Source organism: Dermacentor albipictus, unplaced genomic scaffold (genome assembly GCF_038994185.2).
Source record: "Dermacentor albipictus isolate Rhodes 1998 colony unplaced genomic scaffold, USDA_Dalb.pri_finalv2 scaffold_23, whole genome shotgun sequence".
NCBI lineage: Eukaryota > Metazoa > Arthropoda > Arachnida > Ixodida > Ixodidae > Dermacentor > Dermacentor albipictus.
The window spans coordinates 5721665-5740000 of NW_027225577.1; positions in this window are offsets into that span (position 1 = coordinate 5721665).

The window sequence follows — 18336 nt, forward strand, 5'->3', positions numbered from 1 at the left end:
AAGGGGAATAGAAAGAGGAAGAAAGGGAGAGAGTAAGCACTGAGTACGTGTGTGAGGGACACCATACACAAGGACACTATAAACGGTCTCTTAAGCCCGTGCACTTCAAGTATTGCACTAGTGCACGAATCGCTTTTCCAGCCAGTGACGGTTGTGGCCAGGGTCCGAGGTTCTTTGATTCGGTGAACGGTCTCGAGTCCAGTCGGCGTAAAGTTGCCCGCAGAGAGAGGCGTTGGACATCATAGAGAGGGCAGGTACACAATAGGTGCTCGATGGTCTCCTCGCCCACAGGAATCGCACATCGGGCTCTCGGCCATTCCCATACGGTGGAGTATGTGTTTGTGAACGCCACTCCCAGCCACAAGCGACACAACAAGTTTGTTTCGCCGCGGGAAAGGCTAGATGGCAGTTTTAGCCGTAGCGTGGGGTCCAGTTTGCGTAATCTGCAATTGAAGGCACCTGAACTCCAGAGATCTTGGGACTTCTTGCGCGCAAGTAGGCGAAGCTCTCTGGCAGCGTCCGACCTCGCCAAAGGTGTTGGACGCATCTTGGTATCTTCGTGAGCACACCGGGCAGCCTTGTCAGCTAGGTTGTTGCCGACGATGCCACAGTGAGCAGGAATCCACTGAAATATAATGTGGTGTCCTCTTTCGAGAGCATGGTGGTGCAGTTCCCTGATGTCAAATGTCATTTGCTCGTAAGTTCTGTGACGTAATGCGGACTTGATGCTGTGAAGGGCTGCCTTAGAGTCACAAAATACGACCCATTTCTCAGTTGGCTCTTCGGTGATGTACATCATAGTGGCATGGAGAGCTGCAAGTTCTGCCGATGCAGATGTAGTCGTGTGCGACAATTTGAATTTAACTGTAACGTTCTTGGCTGGAATGACGAATGCGGCAGTTGAGCTGGTAGGTAAGGTCGAACCATCGGTATATATATGTATGCGGTCATAATACGTCTGGTGCAGTAATAGGAGCGCAAGTTGCTTCAGAGCCGACGATAGATGATTGGACTTTTTTGTAATTCCAGGAATAGCAAAATTCACTTGAGGCTGTCGCAGGCTCCACAGGGGACAGGAAGGTTTCGCCGCCGGTGTAAAAGATGCCGGTATGTACTCTTGATGAGCGCTAATCACTCGTGAAAAGGTCGCTTGACGTCTATCGGCTGGTAGGGAGGCCAAATGATGGTCGGGGATCCTTGACAGATGGCGAATGTACGCTCTGAGAGAGTCGACAGCTACATGTGTCATGATTGTATGGTCTCCTGCGATGGCAATTGTTGCTGCTGTTGAGGTGCACCGAGGCAGCCCTAAACACGTGTGTAGTGCCTGACCTTGTGAATATGGGACTTCACGGCACGATATTGCGCCAGATAATGTTTGTCAAGAAACGCGACTCTTTGTACGCTGGAGTCGTCGATAAAGGCGACACAGAAAATTTTATTACAGACCGTTCTCAACTGCGCATTTCTTTGTGCTTTGATGCTCACAACATGCCACTTTCTTTAAAAAATGTGCGCAATATAATTTTACAACGTTTCGTTAGTGCCTCGGTAGCATGTATTTCTGGCGCGCTTCTGCGGTTGCAGAAGCGCTTTCTTGTACTACGTCACACCACTAGGTAGCCTATGTCCTCCATCAGAGGGAGACCGCCCAGATAGAAGAAAGTAAAAATCATCAGAACACGGACTTGGTAAAACTGTTCATTATTAAGGCATTTTACAAAAAAGAAAGAATGCAGGAAATGAGCGCCGCCAACCGTAAAATCGGCATAGAACGATGAAAATCCCCGCGCAAAAATAAAAATAAAGAATGGGGTGCGGTGGAAAGCCGCCAATATATGTTTTACGTGCACTCGCATATTGCTCCAGCATTTGCTTCCCTTGATGAGCTCGGGCGAAACTCGATAAGCAGGTGACGATGAAGGCCTTCGAAAGCTCTTTGCTCGGCGCGGGCACTACTGCCAAAAGACGTAGTGCGCCTCTGGCAAAATCCCATAGAGGAAATGTCGAATTACAGGGACGACTCTTGTGGGCAGGGTTGCTCACAACGAAATCTCGAATGCATTGCGACATTGAATTGAATTCAGGGATTTCATGTGACAGAACCACGATTGGATTATGAGGAACGCCGTATTGGGGGAACTTCGGTATAATTCTGACCACCAGGGGATCCTTAACGTGCCTCATAGCACGGAACACGGGCGATTTTGCATTTTGCACCCACCGAAATCCCTCTACCTCGTGCTTAGCAGCGCAACACCACAGCCACAAAGCCAGCGCGGAGGGGAAGCATTGAAACAAAGGTGATATGAAATAAGAGCTTTTAACTTCAAATGTGAAGTCTGCTGCGAACACGGCATAGAAGAACCGTGATGAAGTTTCATGATTTTTGCAGGGCACGACGCAACGTTGTACGGCGCGACATATGGGTTATAACGTAAAAGTGCTTCGCCGCCGTCAGCACACTTTTCTAGAGCGCTCGAGCACCGTGGCGTCTTTGTCTACACTCACGCCATCTACCGATGGCGCATGGTTACAGATAGCGTGCATCTGAGCATGCGCTGCCACTGTTGATGGAACCACCTTAATCGTTTTTGCCTTCCCGGTTACTGAGGCATCGACAGCTGCGACCGCCGCCCAAAACGCCGCAGGGCCGCTCAGCAAATCCACAAATAACACGTCGTGGAGCGCGTTCACCTCAAAGTTCTGCTAAGTGTTTTGTGTTTTGCTCCCCCATTCTGAGGCGACTTCGCCGGCGAAAGCCGGAGACTGCGGCCATGGGAGCCTCGCTAACCGGTAAGGTGAAGAAGAATCACCGCCCCTTCCAGTCCGTGAAGATGGGCGAATAGCGAAGCTGTGTTAGTTACACCGAGTTTTACACTATGCAAGTCAAACTTCGCAAACAGTCTATATTGTAAATATATTGTTTCACCATTCATTCACCTCATTTTCGCCTTAGCGTGCTTCACGTGGTGAGCATGCTTTAGGAGTGTTCTTTTTCTTTGTTGGTTCTCCCAGTGTTTTTTTTTTTTTTTTCGCGTGAGGCAAGCCCTACGACGACGAGCCCGTTCACAAGCCAAATCTCGCGGACGATCGCGGTAGGCAGCATCTTCCTAAGGAGTAGGCACTATTCGTGGTCTTGCCATAGTTGTACCTGGGATCGAATGTGCGGAACCACTAATCCAAAGCTTCGTATATTGAGCGCAAAGCCCACCACTGGGGCTGCGGGTACTTAAGTCGTTTCTACGATTGGTTGAACCTCCTCCATAGTGCCCAGGCAGAGTCATATATTCAAGGACCAAGAGCCCCAGATTCTCTTATTCGCACCCGCTCTTACTCGCGCCTGCGCATAAACGGCTGGCGATCCCTCAAATGAACGTCTCGTCCGGCAGCCACGCGCTCCTAGTATCGCGTTTCAATCGCTCGGCGCTGTTGTCCGCAAACTGCCAGCACATTTGTTTCTTTCCCGGCAGGGTGGAATCAATCGTCAATAAATTCGACGCGACCTGGCTTGATCGCTGATAATGCACCATGTAACAACAGTATATGATTAGCGTGTAAGATAGCATTCTCACAGGCTGAAATCGGCCACTCCAACCACTTTCTGTTCAGCTCTCCTTTTCCTCTCCTGCTAGGTTACGTGCCCCTTTTTAGCGAACTCCAAGAACGACGGCACAAGGTCTGCATAAACAGCTTCACTGTAAAAAGATCAACACAACGCCATCAATATGGAGGTTCAGGTTGATGTGCAAGCTTTCTCGAACCAGGCTTTGTATGTAGATGGCGGCCATGCAGCCCGAAGCACGGCGTTAGAGCGCTCTAGACAAGTGTGCTGGCCTTGCACAAATGGTACTGCAAGTGGTTAATTTTTACAGATTCATCATGGTGCATGTAGCCTTCAATTTGGCCGAGCAGGTGAGGAACAGAGTCCTTAGGTGTAGGCATTTCAAAATAACGTGAAAGGTGACTGGTCGGTCGCCAGATGGAAAAATATAGATGCCAAAAACAGCATTACCCAGTGGCATAATAGCGTTCCCCACTATCTATCTATCTATCTATCTATCTATCTATCTATCTATCTATCTATCTATCTATCTATCTATCTATCTATCTATCTATCTATCTATCTATCTATCTATCTATCTATCTATCTATCTATCTATCTATCTATCTATCTATCTATCTATCTATCTATCTATCTATCTATCTATCTATCTATCTATCTATCTATCTATCTATCTATCTATCTATCTATCTATCTATCTATCTATCTATCTATCTATCTATCTATCTATCTATCTATCTATCTATCTATCTATCTATCTATCTATCTATCTATCTATCTATCTATCTATCTATCTATCTATCTATCTATCTATCTATCTATCTATCTATCTATCTATCTATCTATCTATCTATCTATCTATCTATCTATCTATCTATCTATCTATCTATCTATCTATCTATCTATCTATCTATCTATCTATCTATCTATCTATCTATCTATCTATCTATCTATCTATCTATCTATCTATCTATCTATCTATCTATCTATCTATCTATCTATCTATCTATCTATCTATCTATCTATCTATCTATCTATCTATCTATCTATCTATCTATCTATCTATCTATCTATCTATCTATCTATCTATCTATCTATCTATCTATCTATCTATCTATCTATCTATCTATCTATCTATCTATCTATCTATCTATCTATCTATCTATCTATCTATCTATCTATCTATCTATCTATCTATCTATCTATCTATCTATCTATCTATCTATCTATCTATCTATCTATCTATCTATCTATCTATCTATCTATCTATCTATCTATCTATCTATCTATCTATCTATCTATCTATCTATCTATCTATCTATCTATCTATCTATCTATCTATCTATCTATCTATCTATCTATCTATCTATCTATCTATCTATCTATCTATCTATCTATCTATCTATCTATCTATCTATCTATCTATCTATCTATCTATCTATGGACGAGAAGTAAGGAAACCGAGGGACCCGATTTTTATTGATCATATCATAAGAAGCCAACAAACAAATACACCAAGGACAACATAGGTGAAATTACGCTTACTAATTGAGTTAAGGAACTAATAAATCATAGGAAATGAGAGTGGATTAAAAAACAACTTGCCGAAGGTGGGGAACGATCCCACAAGCTTCGCATTACGCGTGTGATGCTCTTACCAATTGAGCTCTTACCAATTGAGCACACCATGTGCCACTCCTGTGCCACGGGACTCCCGCATGGATGTAATGTTTTCGGTGGAGGAGCTTGAAGCGGCACTAGCGACATGCAGGCGCTCTTCGTCACCTGGGCCGGACGGCGTTACCTATGCGGCGCTCGCCAATCTTGGGCAGAATGCACGCCTCATGCTGCTAAACCTTTACAACGAGTCTTGGCGCAACGGTTTGGTTCCACGTGAATGGAAATGCAGCCGCTTGGTTCCACTTCTCAAACCTGGTAAATCACCGTTAAACTTGTCATCGTACCGCCCCATCGCTCTGGCCAGCTGCATACGGAAAATAATGGAACGAATGGTTTTGACGCGCCTGGAATGGTACCTGGAAAGTTACAACGTGTACCCAGATGCTATGGCTGGCTTCCGGCGTGGGCGCTCATCCATAGATAATGTCATCGATTTGGTCGCGTATGTTCAACATCAAAAACGGATGAAACGACTCACTGAGGCATTATTCCTTGCCATAAAAGGCGCCTATGACAATGTAGCACATTATGCCATTATAGAGGACGACGACGAAGTGTTTCTATCATAGAACGCTTGTAGCTTTGTCTCGCTTTGTTTCTTTCCAAACTTTGGGAGCTGCCGCTCCCGTGTTGTGGCAATGGACGAAGAAGCCCTCGAAGACCTTCCTGGAGCCAAGCCATCACGTGCGGTCACGTCCAGGAAACGTGGAAATGCGTCAAGTGACACGGACAGCGAGGCAACCGAGTTGTACTCGGACAGCGTCGACTCGTCGGACGACGATTTCACGCTTGTCATGAGCCGAACCACAAAAAGAAGACTACTGCGGAGGTCATCGTCGCCAAGTGTCTCTACCGTGAAGACAACATCACAGCGCTGGCCGCACACTATGCTCTTCATGCCTGTGGACCCAGTGTCAAATCTGCGACTCCTAAACAGGCAAGTCCTTTCAGCGTTTCTTGAGGGAGTCGCGCCAAATGAGATAAAGGACGTGAGAATAAACGCACGGAAGAATGTCCTTGCAGTCGATGTTCTACACCGTAGTGCACTGCAAAGCCTGCGGAACGTAACGGAGATCGACAAAGTACAGGTGCGATCCATGATACCTACTGGCTGCAATGGGACTATCGGCGTCATTTATGATGTCGATATTTCTATACCAACCGACGACTTACCAATATTAATAAAGCCAACTACAGAAGGCACTCTTATCAAGCACATCACAAGACTTGGCAACACCCGTTGCCTGAAGCTGTGGTTTGATGGAGACAGCCTTCCATCACATGTCAAAGTTGGCCACGTCCGCCACCCAGTGCGCCCATACATACCGAAGCCCCTGCAATGCTATAAATGCTGCAAGATGGGACACGTAAAAGGTGTCTGTAGGAATAACCTCGTGTGCCCACGGTGCGCCGAATCTCATTCAGCAGATGCCTGCCGCGCAACTGTGTTAAAGTGCCCTAACTGCCATGGTACTCATGAGGCCTCATCCAATGATTGCCCGCGGGTGAGGAACGAGCGAGAAGTACTCAAACGTATGGTACGAGACCATTCGACACACAAAGAGGCTGCCGCTACTCTCAGGCGACGACGACATCGGCCCCGAAGAGCAGCACGAAGAGTTACGTCTACTGAAAGATATACACCATCTTCCGGCAAAGCGGTTACCGTATCAACGCCGACTTCCGCAAAAACAGATACTGCGAAAACGAAAACTGAGGCAGCACGCTCACCTCCTGAAGAGTGGCCTACACTTCCAAGAGCACTACCTGCCTCGGAGTCACACCAAAGTGCGCCGCCCACAATGACCTCACGAACCGCGGATGAGACGACGACTGAGGATCGCCAAGTCATAGTGATGCTGAAGTCACTTATGGACGCCATGCGCATTCTACTGAGCAGCATGAAAACCCCATCGGCACAGAGCGCACTGCAGGTGCTGGACACCTTGAGTCCGGTGCTTGCGGCTCTAGGGTAAAACCATGGCCCGAGCGATGCCGTCGTTTCAAGAGGAAGTCAAGCATGCATCTGTCTTGCAGTGGAATGCCAGAGGGCTTAAGTCACGCATGTCCGACTTTAGACAGGTTGTTTTTACGCACCAGTTCCCCATTATCGTGATTTGCGAGCCCCACCTGTCAGCTCCCATCAGACTGTCCGGGTATGAGTGCTTTATGTCCTCTACCCACGGAGAGTGCAGCAAGGTTGTTGTGTTTATCCGCCGTGACTTGACTTATGTACATCACCCAGTGCCTCCTGACGAAGCAAATCAATACGTTTGCTTAACAGTGAAGAAGAAACAGCTCACGTTTACAATTCTTGGAGCCTATTTATCTCCGACAAGCCGTCTAGATTGTGAGCGCCTACGGGGAATTTTGACATCTACTCCAGAGCCGTGGGTGCTCACTGGTGACTTTAACGCCCACCATTACCTATGGGGAAGCTCTAAAGTTAACTCTAGGGGCAGAACGTTGGTGTCCTTTGCCTCTGAACGGGAATTTTGCTTGTCAAATGATGGTAGCCCTACTTATCTGCGTGGATCAGCGTATGGCAGCTGCTTGGACCTAACCTTCGTGTCACGGTCGCTTTCGAGAAGAGTGCACTGGTTTTCCGATTTAGAAACACGGGGTAGCGACCACATCCCAACCTATTTGAAGATCGAAGGTCTGACTAGTTCCAGTCTTCCAGAACCGTCTTCCAGAACCGTCCAGTGCACCGATTGGCCTAAATACAAAATAATAATGGAAGACTGTTGTCGTGACGGCACCTCTTATAACCTACAGGGCGCGATAAAGGATGCCATACAAACAACCACGCATCTGCTTTCGAGGAGTTCTTCCCGCACCGATTTCGACATTGAACTATCAAAACTTCGAGCCATTCGCCGTCGTGCGGAGCGAAGATATAGACGCACGAAGTCAAATCATGATTTGAGATTGGCTAGACGAACACAAAAGAAAATACAGCGTCACATGAACAAGCTGGCTTCGCGACAATGGGCATCCTTTTGCGAGTCCCTGGATCCGCGAAAACCATTGTCGCTTATATGGAGGACTGTTCGTGGCCTTCGCACAACCTCTGGTCAGCGCCACCCGTTTAAATCATTGGCACTTTATCTACAATGTAGAGAAATTGACGTCGCTGAATCTTTCTGCAGAAAGATTGCTGGCGAGGCACATTCCAATGGAACGGGTACGGGAACCCTCGACCACCCACCGTTCTCACGCGATCCCCGCATGGAATTCCCTTTTTCTATGGAAGAACTAGAAGCTGCGCTGGCTATGTGCAGGCGTTCTTCAGCGCCAGGACCTGACGGCATTACATACCGTGCCCTGTGTAACCTAGGAGACCAAGCTCGGAAGGCACTCTTGCTCCTGTACAACGACTCCTGGCAGACGGGTACGGTTCCGCAAGAGTGGAAGTCAACTCGCCTCATTCCACTTCTCAAAGCTGGCATTTCCTCATACCGTCCGATCGCACTTGCCAGCTGTGTCGGAAAAACAATGGAACGAATGGTATTAACACGTCTGGAATGGTACTTAGAGTACTATGAAATCTATCCACAAGCTATGGCCGGATTTAGACGGGGCCGTTCGTCAACAGACAGCGTTGTTGACTTAATAACCTTTGTGCAACACCAAAAGGCCTGTAAGCGTCTATCTGCTGCTCTGTTTCTAGACGTTAAAGGAGCTTATGACAATATCACCCATGAAGCCATCCTTAGCACGTTAGAAGCCGTCGGACTTGGTGGCAAGATGTATACGTGGGTGTCCAGCTACTTGCAGAGGAGATCATTCTACATGCACACAGAAAATGGCCCGACGTCCGAGCATTACGGTAGCCGAGGAGTCCCACAAGGAGGAGTGCTTAGCCCGACTCTCTTCAATCTCACCCTCAGTGGATTAGATTACAACCTGCCAAGCACCGTACGACTTTCCATCTATGCGGACGACATCTGCATTTGGGCATCAGGTGTGACACGACTTCAGCTTCGTGCTCGGCTTCAGAAGGCAGCCACAAAGACATCTTGCTACCTTCGTCAACAAGGACTTGAACTTTCATGCGGAAAGTGCGCAATGGTGGCATTCACGAGGAAGCGAATGTCTGGTTACGGCGTATCTATTAACGGACAACTTATACCATACAGCAGAAGTCACAGGTTCTTGGGAGTCGTAATTGACAGAGACCTGTCTTGGACTCCGCACGTCAATTACATGAAAAAGCGGCTGACTACTATCTGTCACCTTTTCAGGTTCCTTGCAGGAAAAAGTTGGGGAGCATCTATACACGCTATGTTACAGTTGTACATGGCGTTGTTCGTTGGATTCCTGCGCTACAGCCTGCCTGCAATATCCAACACCTGCAAGACTAACCTGCGTACGATTCAGAGCATTCAAGCCCAAGCCCTTAAGATATGTCTTGGCTTACCACGCAGTGCATCAACGGCTGAAACCATTGCCCTAGCGCAGGATTACCCGATCACGACGCACATTGCCGTTGAGACAATGCGTATGCATCTCAGGCATTATGCTAGGACCCCTTCCCACCACTTGGTGAGCCTCACTGCTGCAAGGCCCTGCTCGACATTTAGCGGTATTGTTAGTGCACACCGTGCGTCATTTACCTCAGGGTACGCACCTGCGGCCACGCCAGCGTTTCCTCCGTGGTGTTTGAGCCGTCCACAAGTTGAGATAATGATTCCAGGACTACAGAAGAAGACAGATCTACCGGCGCCTGCTCTAAAACAGCTGAGCTTACTTCTTCTGCATGAAAAATACAGCAACCACGTGCACATCTATACCGACGGATCGACTACGTCGTGCCGTTCTGGTGGTGCCGTGGTTATACCAACGCGAGGAATGACACTGCGGTTCAAGACATCGCATGTCACGACCTCAACGGCGGCAGAACTAACGGCCCTGCGTCGAGCACTGGAATTCATTAATTCGGAAAGACCCAGAAAATGGGCTGTGTTCTGTGATTCAAAACCGGCATTACAGTGCACGCAGTCAGTTCTCCGACACGGATGTCATGACCAATTGACATACGAAGTCGTGAAACTTCACCATGACGTCCAACAAAAAGGCCACGAAGTCGTTTTTCAGTGGGTACCTGGCCACTGTGGAATCAGTGGCAATGATTCCGCCGATAACGCTGCTCGCACAGCCCATCAAGAAGAGCACAGCGTTCCGATTCCGCTTTCGAGGACTGACGCTGCAAGGCAGCTTCGACACCTGGCACGTAGCCTCACAGTGAGCGAGTGGAACTCGCAAAACTTACGACTGACACGACTACATCGCCTAAACCCCTCCCTGCAGCTCCGACCTCCACCCGGACTTCCTCGACGTGAAGCTACGCTTCTCTGTCGCCTTTGGTTAGGAGTGGCCTTCACAAAGGCATACTCTACATTAATTGGAGTCTCTGACAGTGCAGCATGCGAGGTCTGTGGCACCGAAGAAAACATCGACCACCTGCTGTGCCACTGTCCAAGATATGCCCTAGAGAGAGAAGAACTTGCCAAAGCTTTCCAAAAACTGGACAATCGGCCGCTTTCTGTGCAGGTGCTGCTGGAACACCGCCCCCATCGCCCGTCGGCCCATATAGCGGTGAAGGCACTTTTGTGTTTCCTAAGGACGACGGGTTTGTGCGACCACCTGTGACTATTAAGGCAATTTTTGTAAAACCACACGCGTCAGCGAACTTGCCGTAATTTCCTTCTTTCCTTCCCTCCTCTCTCTCCCTGTGATCTTTGCTTTCCTCTTTCCCATTCCCCCGGTGTAGGGTAGCCAACCGGACGATATTCTGGTTAACCTCCCTGCCTTCTTCTTTTCTCTTTCCTCCTCCATGCCATTATAGAGGCTCTGATTAAAGCAGGAATCGGTGGCCGCACTTTTCAGTGGCTGTGCAGTTATTTAACTGACAGGCATTTCTTCGTGATGACCGAGGAAGGCGCCACTACTCAACACCAAACGTTCTGTGGAGTACCGCAAGGCGGAGTGTTGAGCCCGACGCTATTCAACCTAGTGCTCGTTGGCCTAGTCAGATGCTTGCCCAACACAGTTAAAGTATCAATCTACGCCGACGACATCTGCATTTGGGCGTCTGCTGTAACACGACTGCAGGTACGAGCACGGCTACAAAAGGCAGCTACCTTAAAATCACTGTACTTGCGAAAACAGAACTTAGAGCTGTCTTCAGAGAAATGCTGCCTTGTTACTTTCACTCGGAAGGCAATGAAGCGTTATTCTGTAAGTGTCAACGGACAAGCATTTGCAAATGCACGTAAACACCGCTTTTTAGGGGTAATTGTCGACCGCGACCTATCATGGAGCCCGCACGTTTCGTACCTAAAGAAGAGGTTGCTGACAATAATACATCTCCTCAAGTTTCTCGGCGGAAAGTCATGGGGCACATCGGTGCGATCAATGCTGCAGCTTTATAACGCCTTGTTCCTCGGCTTCGCAAGATACAGCCTCCCTGTGCTTGGAAACACCTGCAAAACAAACCTGCTTGTACTCCAGGGACTACAAGCTCAAGCCCTAAGGACGTGTCTCGGCCTTCCGAGGTGTGCGTCTACAGCGGCAACGATTGTCATAGCTCGAGATCACCCAATAGCAACGTACTTGGTAACCGACGCTCTCAGAGCGCATATTCGCCACGTTGCCCGACTACCTTCTCACCACCTTGCCGCTCTACCCGCAGAAAGGCCACACGCAGCTATAAGTCGTATGATTGTTGCCAATCGCACCTCATTGCCAATGAACTACATGCCTGCAGCAAGACCATCCACACTTTTATGGTGCCTGCACAGACCTGAAGTACGCCTGACCATCCCAGGAATCACTAAAAAGGCTAACATGCCGTCGTTTGCCCTGAAGCAGGCCACATTACAACTTATACATGAGGTGCACAGAGGCCGCGTACACGTTTACATCGATGGCTCAGTCACATCTGCAAGTTCAGCTGCTGCTGTGGTGATACCAACAAGATCCATCGAAATACAGCTAAAAACGTCGCATGTATCATCAACGACAGCTGCTGAACTGGTAGCCTTGCGTGCGGCTCTCCATTTCATTCAGGAGGAACCACCGCATGCATGGTCAGTCTTCTGTGATTCCAAGGCAGCCATACAGAGTGTACTCTCAGCACTGCGCCATGGATCACATGAACAGCTCGTCGCAGGGATCAGAGAAGTACACCATCGCATAGTTGACGAAGGACACGATATCATATATCAGTGGTTGCCTAGTCACTGTGGCATACACGGCAATGATCGAGCAGACGCAGCTGCCCGATCTGCCCATGACGGCGTCAGGTGCGTTGCCTTTCCTCTTTCGAGAGCCGACGCAGCGAAAAAACTTGCCGTACTGGCAAACGACCTGACATTAGCTCAGTGGAATTCATCCGATTTCACAAGTGCACGACTCCATACCCTGGACCCTACTTTACAACTCCGGATTCCGCCCCAGCTTCCACGACGCGACTGTACCCTTCTAGTTTGTCGATGGCTTGGAGTAGCATTTTCAAATGCGTACTCCTTTCTTATCGGAATGTCCGACAACCCACTTTGTGACTTCTGCGGGTGCAATGAAACAATCGCGCACGTTCTTTGTGAGTGCTCTCGTTTCAACCCGCAAAGAGCAGTCCTCTCAGCCACCCTAGACAAACTGGACAAGCGCCCACTGTCAGAAAACAAGATCCTTGGACACTGGCCTACGCGAACATCAGCGCGATCGGCTGTGAAGGCGCTGCTGCGGTATTTAAAAAACACTGGACTTTCTGACAGATTGTGACTTCACTGTGGGACTCAGGATTGTACGGTGCACTGCATCACAGTAGGAACGCCTTTGCGGGCTGCGTGACAGGGCCACAGAAACAGTTTGTGTGTACGTGCGTGTGTGTGTAGTTTTTTTTTTAAATCCGTCTCCCTCTCACCTATCGCTTCCCCTTTCCCCTCCCCCAGTACAGGGTAGCCACCGGAGATAATCTCTGGTTAACCTCCCTGTCTTTCCTTTGCCTTTCTCTCTCTCTCTCTCTCTCTCTACCAATTGAGTAATCGCGGCGCCGTTTTCCTTTCTACTTTCTGGGGGTATATGTTTTACTTCGAGAACTAACCCTGGGAGGGTTAGCCAGCGCCACCACACTGACAAACCTTGGCGGTGGATGTGGAGCATCCTTTTTGTCGCAGTCGTCACGAGTACGTGATCTATTTGGGTGACGGCAACTGGTCGATAAACCCACACATATATTACCTGAAGGCATCAATGTTGCCGGATTCGTGATCCTCATAATGTAGTGAATGAAGAACCGAGGAGCCCAATTTCTTTTAATCATAGTGCAAGAAGCTGTATGTATATATATATATATATATATATATATATATATATATATATATATATATATATATATATATATATATATATATATATATATATGTATATACCGAGAGAGAGAGAGAGAGAGAGAAATAATATGTACATAACGCGATGCAGCACACTGTATACTTTTAGAAAGTGTGCATATCCTCGGGTGGCGGAGCAGTGAGTTTATCACCTTCTGTGTCAGTTTTTCCTTTCTTTTCAAACTTTATTTCAAGCCGTCGTCTATAAATTTCGCTCTCTGCATGCCGTACCCGCCTTGGTGTAGGCAGTCAGTTTTGCGCTGTCTTAACTCCCTGCCATTCTTTCCATTTCTCCTGCTACTCTTACTCTGCAAAAAAAAATAAAGAAAATGGATGACAGGGGTTTCCTGTTGAGCACAAAGTCATCAGTTGCAAAACCACTCACAAGTGCGTAGTGTGGTGGGGGCAGAATGCGAAAACGCTCGTTTGAAAAAAAAAAAAGAAAGGTACATGAATACATTGAAAATCACCTGGAGATCCAACCCATGCCGCAGCTCTCCGCTATTGACTCTGTAAAATTGAGAGTCTCCCTCTGGAATGTTAAAGCCAATCACCCCGGCATTGCGGAAGGCGGTATAAAACTGTATTTTACAATTGGCGATCCTATCGAAATGCGTAGATACAGTAAGCCTGAATTGCCGTTTTCTCCTGATTAGATTGTGCGATCAAGGAGAAAAAAAAATGTGATTCCCACAACACACTGCTAAAGCAGAAGGTTTGCAAGTAGTCTTATCAACCGAACACTCGTTTACTTTTAATCATTTTCATACACTTTCTAGTGAAATACTCTCAATAATATACATCGTGGTTTAAATTCACGCTAACAGGATGGAAGCTCAGACAAGGAGTGCTGAATTTCACTTCCTCGCTGCTCGCACTGTCTCCGGGGTCGTTGATCAGGAACTTGGTGGCATTCCTAACCAAAATTATTATTAGATCCTTATTATTATTAGATCCGCCTTATTAGATCTGTGCGACGTGCCATCTCTCGTTTGTCTCATACGACTCGAGTATGTGCGTTTTATGTCTGCTTAGGAATGAGGCACTGTCCCTCTATATTTTATATCAGTGTGCCCTGTTATGGAAAACTTGCCGTGAGTTCTCGAAAAGCCCTTCAGCCGCGAAAGTTGCTTGTCCAAGGACAGTTGATTCCCCAGGAAAGGTATCCTCATTGCAGGCGCACAAGAGCTACCAGTAGCCAATGGAGTACATCAGCAGGACATAAGTACTTTAAACTGACGCTACGTTGCTTTCACCTAAGCACGGGCTTCTGCTCTATGAAGTTGTTGTATTATTTCGAAAAGAAAACTAATCATTAGTCTTAGGGCGCCTTTAACAAATTCGTTATGTTCTAAAAGTCGGTATTTTGTATTTGTATACCCTATTTCAGTAAAGAGAATGCTATTACGAGAGTCAGGAAAGCTACAATCAGTGTAGAAGAAAAAAATATGAGGGACTTGTTGCTTATACGCAGCTTGAACTATAACCTCTCATTGCGGTCACCTCAGAAGTCCTCGCATTAGAGACTCTGGTCTGTTAAACATTTGCCTGTAATTGAATATGTTAATGTAAACTTGTTTTTGATGAACTAAAAATCTTTTACAATATTATAGTGGTTTAATGACCTAACAAATTAATAACACAACACTCAACAGTTATAAAGGTTAGCAATATCCCTCTTTGCGCTAATGGTGTCGATAGTAAAATGTTAATTTCATGTGGAGAGCAGTTGCAGCAAACCTCAAAGATATTTCAGGGACCTTATAAAGAAATAAAGATAGCAGGAATATGTATTTGCGCTTTCTGTGGCACTTCAAGCGTAACAGTCGACGCAATTGCCAATTGTCTTCTGAGTGAGTTCACTTAAGTCCTTTCTCGCACCGTTATTTCCAGTTGAATTATCAACTTCCTAATACACGGGCGTCCACGCATTTTGACCTGCCGCGACAGAACATAGAACAAGAAATGAGGTATGTTCAAAGGCCTACGGGAATGATTATGTACCTTTGACAATTTAGCTCGCATTCCTAATAAATGATCGATTTCTCGCAATGACAACAAAATTTGCAGGGTTGCAACGAAACGAAATAGGTGAAAGCCAATGGGTGTTGTAAGAAATTAAAATCTGTTTAATGTGATATTTCCTCGACACCATATTATTGTCTGCAGGAAAGAAAATATGAGTTATAACCTAATTCAATTCTTCGAGCAAGTCTCCAGTTCCTCCGACCGAAATACAATTGTCTGTATGCATGTTATGCTTTATTTGAAGTGTATTCAAAGAGCACCGCTATTCCTCTTCCATTTTATAGAAAGCTACTGCTTTTTCTTTCATTCAGTCGTCCGCCAACAATATTTGCCTTGAGCATATTTTTGAGTGAACGTGCACAGACGGTTCTAGAAAAGGTCCATGATATAGCGTATATCTGCAATACTCAAACGAATAGTGACTTTCCTTATTCGACGAATGCCTGCAGTGCTTTCCACTTGCACGGCCATAGCACTTATTTGGCTACTGCGAATGCGTCGCGTTCGACAAACGATTATTTGATTATTGGTAAATCACGTCATAATAACAGAAGAATTACGGCAAGGTGCTTCCAAGTGCACGCCACTGAAAGTGACTAAATAGGTCGTGGATCATCGAGAGAGAGAGAGAGAAGTGAAAGAAGTTAGAAAGGCGTGGAGGTTAAGTGGAACAAACGGCAAAGGCCGCTTTGCTATCCTACATTGAGGCTGGGAGTGCTGGGGGATGTAGCAAGATGAAAAACGGAGAGAAACAGAGAGAAACAGAGAGGGGGAGGCAGAACACACGCATACCATCACAGCCTTTCATATGCAGATAAGCTTTATTTAAACACACGCTGTATACGACTCTGCCAGGCCTCTCTCTTTACGTGCAAAACACATGATCTGATGGACGCACAACTTCTTGTTACACGTCTTTTTTTTCTGTGCGCATGGAAGAGTAACTGAATCCATACGTACACCGTTATTTTATTAATTACCAGGAAAGTAAATACAGAATTGATAAGACAGCACTTCCTCGGCTAGTGAATTTAAAGGCTGCTGGTGAAACTCACTGGCTTCTATCACGTTGTAGAGAGCATCTAGCACCTTTTGTTGGTCGTTGTGGGGATGTTAGTTGCACAGTGAGAACACGCAGCCATGTCTTCATCGCAGAAAGTGTAGCGTGATGTTTATAATTACAAGGCTCGACGTCTATGAATGAAATTTGCAATCGAAGCTCGAAGTGGGGCCGAATGGCACAATTTTGTTATGAATGCGCTCCTTGGTGGTTTTTTTCTTCAGTTCAATGTGATTTCAGAAACTTAATTTTGACCATGGCGCCTGAGCTTCTTCTTGAGCTCAGTATGTGCGTGCATCTCTTTCGGAACCGCTCTCTCGGGTTCTAATTGGCATTTGAGCTCTGTTAATCATTTAAAGGGATATTGGCCCATTTACTAATTTTGTCACCACAGCTAACTTTCTGCCGTCCTCGGCCACGCTTCCCTTCCCTTGGCACCCAATGCGTAACTCTAATGGTCCACCGGTTATCTGTCCTACGCATTACACGGCCTGTGCAGCTCCAATTTTCGTTTCGTAATGTCGACTAGAACATCGGCTGTCGCCGTTTCCTCTCTGATTCACATCGCTCTTACCCTGTCTCTTAACTTACACTAAACATTCTTCGTTCGATTGCTCTTTACGTGATCATTAACTTGTGCCCCATATGTTCTTGACCCATACTATTCTTTGAAACATCTTCGATTGTCGTTTCGATTTTTTTATTCGAATTCACATGCACTGTGATTTGCGTAAAACACCTAAATTTCCACACGCGCAAGAACAATGACGTCAAAAATGTTATGCCTCTACATTAAGGTCATCTCAAAACTATAGGCTGGAAAGTGAACGTAATTTTTATAACAAATTCATCATATTCTAAATAAGGAGGAAGTTTCCTTAGTTCGCCATTGGGTTAAACATTTCACAAGCACATGCGCACTTATTAAAGCACTGAGTGAACGCTTATATATGTTTGCTAGCTCTCATTATTCTGTAATGTTCTTTTTGCTCCACTATGTTACTGATGATGGCCAGCATCTGATTTCACACGCTTGACCTGACGCCTCTGTTTTAGATCGCAATGAGTGTACGCAGTCGTTTTCGCAAAGTAGCGAATTTTGTTCATGAGTCTTGAGCCAAGCATAATACTTACAGCTAATACAGGTTCCGTGACATGCTATAGTCCCACTCGCTGTTCGTTCGGATGCTCAATAAATCACTGCAGTCAACCAAAAACTTCATAGTAGCCTCTGCACTGAGCAGGAAGACTTATTATACAATGCATTATGAATGGGTGGTATTGGTTCTTTCTGTTCTTTCGCACATAGTTTTCGTGTACTATAGCGACGAAAATGCTACGTGCAGAAAAGGGGGAACATACGCGAGGACAGTTTCGTGCACAGCATGCCAAAAAAAAAGTGAAACCAAGAGCAAAAAATGCCTCTCGTTGCCCACAGCAGCATGAGTGACAATTTGCACGTGCACTAAAGAGCGCACTCCCTTGCCACTTGCCCACGCGTTTCGTCTTTCCCATTCTGCGTCTTTTTATAGATATCGAGATATCTGAAACCGGCGTACATTTCCGCACCACCACCTACAGATGCCCTGGCGCCGTGGATTGTTTTG